The 12,467-nt window shown below is 26.7% G+C and overlaps 1 pseudogene; it reads right to left on the reverse strand.

Annotated features, from left to right (window-relative positions):
* Nucleotides 1-3,891: 3,891 nt before the first annotated feature.
* On the reverse strand, nucleotides 3,892-5,303 carry LOC149519162 (protein METABOLIC NETWORK MODULATOR 1-like; annotated as a pseudogene).
* Between the last annotated feature and the right edge of the window lie 7,164 nt (nucleotides 5,304-12,467).

A 12,467-nucleotide genomic window follows, 5' to 3' on the forward strand; every position in this document is an offset into this window, starting at 1 on the left:
CGAACCGGTCCGAACCAAATCTTTTTCAATCCAACCGAACCGCACGTCGAACTGAACCTTTTTCGGTCCAATCGAACCGCCGTTAACGGAACCGTTGACCGGTCCGGTTCAAGTAAAAAACAAAATTTTAATTTTTTATATATTATTATTTTTGTTATTTTAAGTATATATATTTTTTTATATTTATGCATGATAAACTTTAAATTTGTTAGGATAAGTTTTCTAATTATTTTTAATAATAATAAAATGAAAACAATATAGGATAATAACTAAATATATATATTAAAAATGTTTAAATAATAAAAATAATGGGATAAGCTTTTTATTTTTTCTGCCTAGATGTTAGACGGAATAAAAAATATTTTCCTAAAGAAATAATTTCGCCTAAATGTTGAAGAATTATTATTAACAAATTTTCATAAAAGAAATATATAAGAATTTTTTTAGTTTTTAAAAATCATAAAAATCGAACTTGTTTAAAAAATCCTCCTAGATGATGGAGATTTTTAGAGATGTTCGCGTTTTAATTAAACCCCAAGCCCTAAACTTAAACCCTAAACCTTTACCCTAAATTTATTTCAAAACTTTAAGGACACGTGTGAAAATCTCACATGAAATGGTTTGTTTTCGAATGCTGCCTAAATGATGGAGTATTTAGGAAACTCCATTTCATTAAGTTTTTCACACGAGTTCTTAATTCACATTGATAATAAGATTAATAAATAAAAAGTATAATAGTAAATTGAGATCTTAAATATAAACAGTCGCACTTAAGCTCTATCTAGATGTTGGAGAGTCGGGGTGGTCTTATTATACTTAAGAATCTAACTCTTAAATTGCATTTCATTTTACATGACATACATTAGCATACATACGTTAGCATGTTATCATTGATAATTGTCTGCATTATTCTCTCTTTAATTTACTGTTCGATGATAAAATATTTTATAATAAAAAAAGAATAATACTTTAAAAAAAAATTTTTGTGATATTATAAAATAAAATAAAAATAACATTCCGAAAGAAATAATTCTTGGTACTCTGCCTAGATGTTGGAGAGTCACTAACAATTATTTTCTATAAAGATTGTTATTTCATTTTAAGGATTATTATGTTAAATCTTAAGTGAAAAGAGTTATTTTAAATTCTACCTAAATGTTGGAGAATTTTAAGATAATTTTTTAACTTAAAGATTTTTTCAATAGTTCTAAATAAAAATTTTTAGCAAAATTTTATTTTTCCAATTGAAGGGAATTAGTGTTAAATTTCAAATTAAAACCATTTTTATCCAACATCGAAAATAACGCGTAATTAAATAGTACCAATTTATGGGCGTTATGGGGGTGCTAATCTTTCCTCACGCGTAACCGACTCCCGGACCCAACCTGATTTTTCGTAGATCGAAATTTATCTTTTTGATAAACTTTAAACCCGTTTTTATAGTTTTATTAAAAGGATAAACTTTTGGATAGTCAATCACATCCTAACAAAGATTGGTGGCAACTTCTCTTTTATTTTTCTCGATTTTAAAACTTTTTTACATCTGGTGATCCAAAAACCATTACGACAGCTTGGGGACTCCACTGGGGACTAAATTTGAGAGTCAAGCCAAAACTTTTAATTATACGCTATTAAGAATTATTGGATTTAATTGGTTTTATTTGACATTTCATTTAATATCCTTTATTTTGATTTTTCAAAAATATATGTTGGCAAAATTCATGTACTCTTAAGAAACATGGTTTTTTATGTTCACATTGGTTTGCTGGTTCTTTATTAGTTCCTTATAGCAGCTTGTATGGATAAGTAGTACATATTTTTGTCTACTTGCATGTCATAGATGGTCTTCCATGCTTGTTTTTGTTGTGGTGATTTAATAATTAATTTAGTGGTATGTTATTTATACATTATGTTATATGAACTTGTGTGATAGGACATCGAACATGAATAAATTTTGTTTTTGATAATCTTTTATATTAATTTTAAAAATCAAAGTATCCTACAAATATGAACATTAAAGTGTTCAAAATGTGTCAAGACCCATATCAGTATCTAAAAATATAATGAATTAAATTGAATTTGAAGTTAATTATACCACAAATTTACCTACAATATACTTTGTGGAGATTTTTTATTTAAGTTGTGGCAAATTTTGTAGAAGTATCCCCAACAATAATACCAAAAGATATCATGCAATAATGATGATGAATTCATGACATTTACAAAGGAAAATTAAAAATATAACCCAAATCAAACACATGTTGGTTTAATGATAAAGGAAACCCAGAAATCACAAATTGTACAGGTACAGATGAAAACCCATGTTTAAGGTTATTGATGAAGTTAAAAGAAATTTTTTAGAGAGAAATTAAAAGAAAGTTATTTACTTTACTTAGGTTTAATTCGATGATAAAGGAATCTTTGCATATATATAGGCTTGATATTTTGTTCGAGTAATTAATTTGGATCTATATTGGAAAACAAAAAAACAGATGTGATACTAACTAAAATTTTAACAAAAATTATATAAGCTTTAACAAAAATTAAAAAAATGTATTTTATATTTTCAATGTTGACATGAATTATGATATATAATTTTTACGTAAATATGATACAAATATATAAAATATTAATTTTTTACATAATACGAATACATAAATTATCAAATATATACGAATTGAGAGCACATAACTCAAGGAATGGTACATGGGATTCAAATTCTTTTTTTTTCAATAATAATAATTATTATAATAAATTAGTGAATCAACATAAAACCGAACAAATCGGATATACAATTAGATCAAATCTATAAATAATAGAACTTGAACTTTGAGATTTGAATATTTCAAGAACCTTCTCTTGCAACCAAGATAAGATCATTAGCAATATTATAAGAGTTTTAAACTATCATAAAGTGATTCAACAATGCAAGTGAAATTGGCTTGTATGTTATTTTTTCACCAATTTGGTTATTGATACAATAGATCAAGCAGCATAGCCTTACAAGGTAACTAATTTATGTAATTTTGGTTACCAAAGAACTTAAGGTTCCTTGCGAATGAAGAATTAACTCAAATCATAAATTTATTTATTGAATGAGATCACAATTTAAGAATAGAAGTTACAAGTGTAATAGCTTAATATTCGAATTTTAAACTTATTGAATGTTACTTTTTAAAAACGATTACATGAACCAACTAAACTAAACTATATGTTCAAATTTACGGTCAATTAACCAATAAACGTTCTATTGAAGATTTGTACTTCATGAAGAGACTGTCGAGGTGGTGACAGCGAGATGAGACTCTCAATGATGAATTGGTAGAAGAATGGAGGCTAATCTATATAGCAAGGTTTAACCCAGTGCAAGAGTTAACCTGAGTTCTAAAACAAACAGGGTTCGGGAAAAACCCCCTATCATGATTTTGACATCACAATCATTTGCAAACGTTCTCCATAGCCACTGATGATTTTGTATTCCATTAAAGACATTTAGTTTCCACTTAATTGACCACATCACAAGTCCCGTGCTCAATGCTTAGATGATCTTAATATAGGAAAGCCGCATATATTTAATAAGGGCCGTTTACTAAGTGTCTAACCATAAAATGCGCTATGGGAAGCCCTCCAGTCGGACTCTTAAATGGATTCTAAATGATGACAAAGCATAAAGTAAATGAAGATAGATTTTCTATAAATCTGTGAAGTGACAAAAAAAAAAACTTTAATTCCAAGTAATGGTATCAGTTTTGATCCTCAGGTTAAAGGATAGAAGATCCCGTGCAGCATTTTGTGCTTTAAGGTCATAACTGTCCAGGGATAATTTAGCTCATTAACCTAGTTTAGGATCTAAAACATTTTACAGAATCTATCTGATTCAACTAAAACACTCTACAAAATGTGAGCTAGCCCAGAACCTGCTAGTAAAATACCTGTTGAATTAGACCCTCGAAACCTGTGAATGCTTGTTGGAATCATACATTTCTTTATCTCCATGCTAAGTTTCTCCAAATCTAATGGCTGGCTCTTCAGTGCGAGATGCTTGGGTTTCCCTCTTATTTTTCGAACAACCTTGAAGAGGAGTGCAGTGTATCAGTCTATGTCAAACCTTAGGGCATAATAGATTAGTCAAATGGAAATAAAATTCTATTTCAAAATTATTATACATTCAGCAGCTCAGTCAACTTTTCAATTCAAAAATTTTCCAAATGTTTGAGCACAGAAAAAGAATGAGCAGGCTGTACAGCTTGCATTGGTTCAATAGAGAGTGGCTGATCATCTTCCAAGTTGTGTCTAGAATTTTTGACCAACAAATTACCACCTTGAGCCTCCGATCGTTGTGGGGGTACTTGAGTTCTTTTCATGACTACAGTTAAATAGTTTCTCAAAGGGCATGCCAGTCATTAATATGGCTTCTATCACCAGAAAAAACTCTGTTGCGGGTTGATTATATGAAACAGTTTCACTTCGTATGCCTTTTGGCATGCTGTGGTTACTACTTAGAGATTGAGCAATAAATATTTAATTTCTAACTGTTGGCATCTGGCTGGTGGGTTTTCCCTCATTTGATGTATCAGCAGCTTCAGACACTTGTTTGCCTTTAGAGGACACCAAATGAGCTGGTTGGCTTGTAACGAAAGATGGTTGGTTGGAAACTGATTCGCCGTTTGATAAATTAACAGTTTGAAGGACAACAGGCACCACAATGCCTCTTGTCATTAGTGGATAAGCAAATTGTGTTGACACCGACTGCACATTGTTTGCTTTTTAAGCCTCCAAGATTTGAAAACCAGGTTGGAGGCACCTGGTTGACAACAGCTAGTTCATTGAATGAATGAGCTGATCCATTTCTACGAGAATTGACATGCTGCTCATTCCTCTCCCTTGGGAAGGAAATCTCATTTCTTCTGATCATTTGAACATTTGGTGCCACATCATTCGCAGTTGAAACGGGAACAAAATGGCCAGGTTTGAAAACCACACCTCTTAAAGTGGTGTCAGAGTTGCCAACCCTAACAGTGAGCTAATATCCTGCAACAAATGCTGCCTCAATAATACTATAAACAGAATGACCCACCATTATATCATTTGCATCATTGATTGAATTTGCTTGACCGGGTTGATTTTCGTTCACCCCTTCAAATCTAGGTCGGATACGGGTATTCCCTGCACAGTTCAGATTTGGATTCTCCCCCTGTTTTAGATTATATTTCGGATGTTTCCTTGGGCGATCACGTCTGCACTTCAGCGAAACATCTGTTGATGCATCAGATTTATTTTCTTGGTCATTGTTTTGATCCATCACAAATTTACAGCAAAGAAATTGCTTTTTCCACAGATCTTAATACTGTTTCTTTCCTGAAAGACAAAAGGGCAGGTACATTATAGCCTATACAACCAAGCTGGTAGAAAGCACAACCGTGTTTAACAAACATATCAAAAGGTAAATATTCAACTTCATAAATCATCAAGCAAGAATGTTGCCTTCTCAACACCACTGCAGGTCATGAAGGCCATGTTGAACACCCTTCCTCTTTAAGAATATCCCAGCCAACAATCATGTGTCTTAATTAGTGAAGCTATCGAACTATTACCGGAGAAAATGGGGCAGTCACAATCATGTTTCTTATCAAACATAGGTAATGTGGACATCAATAATACTCATTCAACATGTATAAATCCAGCAAAGCCACATGACCCAAAATCATGGCCAACAGGTTGAATTAGCTAATTACAATAGGAATAAAAACCAAGAAATCATGGCTGAACATATTTAAATACAAATCTATCTGTTTGTGCTCTTATGAAAAAAAAAATAGCCTCTAATTTTTTTCCCAACAATGAAAGAATCACTTCGAATTTCCATAAAAAATCTTAAAATTGTTCCAACAATTCAAACTTTCTACGACTAAAATGGCATATTTTGATAAAAATAACACGGTATAGATCTCCCCCCAGCCTTGGATTCATTGAAGACTAAAGATAAACCCCCCATTAACATGTTTCTTTTATGGGATTTATGAACAGTGATTTCATATAAAATTAATAATAATAAAGCTTCATGCAATATTTTCTATGCAACTGAAACAGAGAAACTCACCTCATGCATGCAATTTATAAGACAAGCTACACATTAATTTACTAACAAAACTAAATCATAATTACAAAATAATAATAATAAAAAAGAACCTTTATTCAATAATAATAACAAATTATAAACATGCAATACATGCACAGTGACAGTAACATAGAGGAAATCCAAGGGAAACAATGTTGGATAAAGAACCCAACAAAAGCCTAACATCTGAGTCAGAAGAGTAATAAAGCACTACAAAAACCATTGAAACAAAAATTTCCAATGATAATAAATAAAAATTTCATAAATTACTGGTAAGAAAAGTGAAAAGAGTAGACCTTTTCACAGCATTTTCAACAACTTCAATCAAAAGGAGAGTCCTGCAACAAGCATAAATAAAGCATATATTAATCTAAAAAATGAAAACTCATAGATGTTCAGATTTTTAGTATTTTATCAAAATATTTTAGAGTCCAAATAAACTTCCAGATATGCTAAAGGTAATATGCACAAGAATTGCATGAAATGCTTTCATACTTTAATTGAAGTAACCATTGATAAATTGAGCAAATTCAATACTAAAAAAGTAAATATAAAATTTTTAGTTTTAAAAAATTTAAGTACTAAATTTATTATGATAAAAAAATTTTGTTGTATGCTACTGAAATTTTAGGTTTTTTTTTTATATATATATATGTTAGGATAAATAAAGGAAGGAGAAAAAAAGATTTTGATTCATGAACTCTTTCTTTGTTTGGTCATTAAGTCTTGCATCTCATGGGGCATAATTTGATATAGAATCTAATCCCTTGAATAAGAATAGAACTATGAATAAAAAAATAAAAAATAAAATAATTATAAAAAAGAAGTCAAAAGAAATTAAAATTTATTAAACTTGACAATTTAAAATATGATACCATAATATAATATGAAATGATACGAGTAAAAAATTTGAAAATAAGACAATTTAAAATCTTAGCAAAAACCAAATATGAATTTAATAAAATTAAAAAAATATATTTCATATTTTTGTATTTGACATGAATTATAACACATAATTTTTATATAAAATATAATATAAATATATGAATATTAATATTTTATATAATACAAATACATAAATTATCAAATCTAATTTGCATATTTAAGACCCATCCCTCTTGGCATTGCACTATTATTTAATGGTTGAATAATTTAGGGAAAAAAGAAAAGAAAAGTGAAGCGAACATAAAGAGAAGGATGATTGGGCCCTTGTCTTTCACTAATTCTTTCATCTTTCTAATTTAACGAACATTAGAAAATTTATGCCAAAGAGCTGTTCACCAATTTTCGCACCTCAAATTTAAAGATTTCAAGTGTATACTCAAAAAATAAGATAAAAGAGAATTTATGAAAGAATTTTTTTATTAAAATAATTGAAATTGATACTTTAAATTAGTTTTCATAGATAATATAAGAATATTTATATAGCACATATCTCAATCTCATTAGAAATAATTAGAAATAATTAAATCTCAATTTGTGTTGATGAAATTGTTTTCCACGTCTTGTTCTAATTAAGTTTGAAGCATGCAGATATGGCTATAATTAATATTTAATTAGTTAACCATGGAGTTAGCTTCGTAGCAAACGACCATAAGTAGAACTGTCTCTTTGTAAAGAACAGAGTTCCATTTAGAATGGATGAAATAATTTTTAAAAATTAATTTCGTATAAATTAAGAAAAGAAAGAATTAACTTAGTTCACCATTCATTGGTTTTACGATCTCAATGGTTTCATGAAAATCCCCTCCCCAACCGTGAGTCCATGTATTTGAAGAAGGAAAAATAATAAATGATTGGAGATTTGGAGTTGGGGAATTCTTCTTTGCGTGAAAACTTCATGTGCAACTATCAATTATCAAGCAATTCTTATCTTAGAAAATAATAGAAAATTTTACTCTAAGATTTTAATTTTGGTAAATTACTACAAATAGTGAAGTTTCACCGCATATCAGCTAAGATAATCTAATTTAAAAAATGTAATCTTTAGTAATTTTTTTCAATTAAATATTACGTTTATATTTTTAAAAATGTAATTTTTACAATTTTTTTTAAACATTAACTAAAGATTACGTTCTTAATTGTATTTTTTTCAATTAGACATTATGTTTTTTTATTTTATCAAATATATATATATTTTTTGAAAAAAATATATTTCCTTTGTTCATAATAAACTAGCTTATTTTTAATATTATAAAAATAAAAATCTTTTTATATTTTGATTATTTAATGATTGTCATAGATTTAATTTTAATAATATAAGAATAATTGAAATATTGATAATATATTATTCACATGTAATCAAATACAAAAATTTAACATTCAAATAACATGAAAAATTATCTATTACTAGAAATCTACACTTACTCAAAAATCACTTTCATTCTCTCAAAATTTAAGTTTTCGTAAATCAAACTCTCTCTTATAAAAGTATGAATAAGACACATCCCTCTCTTGCCACTGCACATTGCACTTCTTGAAAAAGCATCTTCATCTTTTTCTTATGCATTTCCGAAGAAAGAATATTATTTAGTTGGAATACTTCCTTTTGTTGAAATCATAATGAATTTAATTATTTATCTTCTTCTATCCGTCCCCTTTTATAATTCATACTTTACCTTTAATTGAAATATATGTTATGTCTTAATAATTTAAGATATATTAAAATTTATGCTTTAGAGTGGTGTATAGACTTTAGCTAGCTCTCTTCCACTCAGATTTAAATAATAAAAAATGGTAATAATCATAACAAAAGAGAATCCAATAAAATTGCGTTATATTCGACTCTTAAGTTATTTAAGAGGGAATTTAAAAATCGGAATCGAATGAATCAACAAGTTAGTGTCGAAATTAATGCTACATTGTTTAATATTTGAAATTGAGGGTGGTTTTTTTTTTAATTTCAAAAGTAAATAAATTATTTAATTTTTTAAATCAAAATAAAATATATCATATTTAATAATTTAAAATAAATAATTATAAAATATTTATTTAAAATAATTTTAATAAATAATTATTAATAAAATTTGAATTCAAAATTTTTTTATTAAAAAAACGAATTTAATCGATTCCAACAACCACTTGTCGGTGAGGATGGCATTTCGTTAAAGCTAAAGATCAAATCAACGTGGAAATGTGGACTTCAAGATAAGGGAATATGTCAGGGGGAGGGGCTGGTCCCCGACGCAGACCAAAGACAAGCCGTGCTCCCCTCCTAAGTCGTAATTGGCATACGTTTCTTTTTAGGGACGCGAATGACTAGGATAAGGGAAAGATAAAATATTTTTTTTTTATTTATATAGTTTTATATTATATTTATTTTTATATTTATATTTAATAAATATTTTAAATTTATTTTAATTTTTATAGATATTTAATAAATATGAGTAGTTTTTATTTTTATAGTCTTTAAAAAAATAAAAAATAAAAAATTATTTTTAATTTTTAATTTGAATATATAGATAGTTTTTAATAAATATCTATTAAGATATTTTTTAATAAAAATATATTTATTTTAATTAATCTAAAATAATAATTTATATTATTTAATAAAAAATATATTTATTAATTATATAAAAATATATATAAGATATAAATATCAAATAAATGTTATATTATTTTTTTATACTTGTTTTCATATTCGTATTTTATAAAAATTTAAAATTATATTTATTTATATTTATATAATATAATATTTGTTTTTATTTTCGTTCACATGACAAATTATATTGTTTATTAAATATGAATAAAATTCAGATCCCATGCCTCTTGAAAGCGTCGTGTCAGAAAACCACTGTTTGGGCCGTGGATGATACGGAAAACACCTTTTTTTTTTTTAGAAACAGTGAAAAAGATTCCACCGACAAAGAAACAAACAAAACTTTAACAAACCAGTTAAAGGCACTGTTAAAGCGCACGTGACCTGCATGTGCGATCAATTTGTTGCTAAATGCATGTGCCATTGCACTTTTATTTACTGGTTAAATAATTTAGTAAAAGAAAAAGATGCCTGGGCCCTTCTCTTGCTGTCTTTCACAAGGATTTGAATAGGAAAAATGGAAATGACAATAGTAAGAAAATTAATAGGTTTTTAATGTTATTTATTTTGACGTTGATTTTAATTTTTAAAATTAATTTCTTCATAATTTTTACAAACTTTTGAAATTATATTTCAAAAAATTATTTGATAAATTTATAATAAAATTTTTTAATTTTATAAATTAGATTAAGATAATAATACATATCTTATTTTTTAAATTAAATTTTTTAAATATATAAAAGATATATTATCATTTTAATTTCATTTATAAAATTAAAAAATTTTACTGTTAATATATATAATAAAATTTTTTATATTTTTTATACAACTCTTCGAACAATTTTTTTGATTTTTTTTAAATTTATAAAACAACTATTAAAATTATCCTAAATGTCAAATTATGAAATTTGTCTCTTTATTTTAATTAAAATGAAGATTTAGTTTGTGGGGCATTAAATCTTGTATCGCATGTTGCATAATTTGATACAGAATGTAATCCCGTGAAAACCAACCAAATCAAGTTGGTGAGAAAATCACTGCTGAAAACTAATTAAATAAAAAACAAAAGTAACAGGACCAAAAATTCAATAGTGAATGTCATATCTCACTAACAAAGCTGTAAAGAACAAGCTGGCAATCTTTGATAACGATCAGATTTCTTCGAAAGAAAACAAAAAAATATTAAAGGTGTGAACTTAAATGTGTTTCTCCCAAGAAAAGGAAACGATGGTACTTTGGACCCTTGTCAAGTTGTCTTCCACTTAAGGTTTTCGTAATAATAATAATATTATTATTATTATTAAAAGACTCCAAAAAACCTAAAGAAGTCTTTGATGTATTTTTTTTAGGTAGTTTTAATTAATTACAAAGACTTTAAGTAGAACTTTTTTATATTTGTGGATCTTTAAGACCTATGCATTCCTCTTGCTATTACATTATTATTTATTGGCTGAATAATTTAGGAAAAAAATGAAAAGAAAAGTGAAGCGAAACTCCAAGAGAAGAATATTTGGGCCCTTGTTTTTCATTAATTCTTTCATCTTTCTGATTTAACGAACATTAAAAGATTTACTTCAAAGAGCTGTTCACAAATTTTCACACCTCAAATTTAAAGATTTCAGATGTATACTCAAAAATTAGATAAAAAAAAATTTATGAAAAATTTTTTTTATTAAAATAATTAGAATTAATACTTTAAATTAGGTTTCATAGATAATATGGGAATATATATATATATATATAGCACATATCTCAATCTCATTACAAATAATTAGAAATAATTAAAACTCAATTTGTGTTGATGAAATTGTTTTCCACCTCTTGTTCTAATTAAGTTTGAAGCATACAGATATGGTTATAATTAATATTTAATTAGTTAACCATGGAGTTAGCTTAGTAACAAACTACCATAAGTAAAACTGTCTCTGTCTTTGCAAAGAACAGAGTTTCATTTAGAGTGGATGAAATAATTTTTTGAAATTAATTTCGTATAATTTAAGAAAAGAAAGAATTAACTTAGCTCACCATTCATTGGTTTTACGACTTCAATGGTTTCATGAAAATCCCCTCCCCAACCGTGAGTCCATGTATTTTAAGAAGGAAAAATAGTAAATGGTTTGAGATTTTGAGTTGGGGAATTTTTCTTTGTGTGAAAACTTCATGTACAACTATCAATTATCAAGCAATTCTTATCTAAGAAAATAATAGAAAATTTTATTCTAATATTTTAATTTTGGTAAATTACTATAAATAGTGGAGTTTCACCACATATCAGCTAAGATAATCTAATTTAAAAAATATAATCTGTAGTAATTTTTTTTCAATTAAAGATTAGGTTTATATTTTTAGAAACGTAGTTTTTGCGGATTATTTTTTTAAACATCAATTAAAGATTGTGTTCTTAATTGTATTTTGTTTCAATTAGATATTATGTTTTTTATTTTATCATATATAGATATTATTTTTTTGAAAAAAAAATATTTTTATCATAATAAACTAGCTTATTTTTAACAATATAAAAATAAAAGCCTTTTTATATTTTAATTGTTTAATAACTGTCACATGTTTAATTTTAATAATATAGTAGTAATTAAAATAATTATCACGTGATTATTCACATGTAAAGAAAATCATTATAATAAAAATCTTTTATTAAGTAATTTAATTTTTTTTGAATCAAATATAAAAATTTAATATTTGAATAACTTAAAAAATCATTTATTATTGAAAATTTACACTTATTCAAAAATCATTTTATCTGTTAAAATTTAAAATTTCGTAAATCAAATTCTCTTTTATAAAAATACAAAC

Source organism: Durio zibethinus, chromosome 4 (genome assembly GCF_047325235.1).
Source record: "Durio zibethinus cultivar Kanyao isolate XHJ-2024 chromosome 4, ASM4732523v1, whole genome shotgun sequence".
In the NCBI taxonomy this organism is placed as follows: domain Eukaryota; kingdom Viridiplantae; phylum Streptophyta; class Magnoliopsida; order Malvales; family Malvaceae; genus Durio; species Durio zibethinus.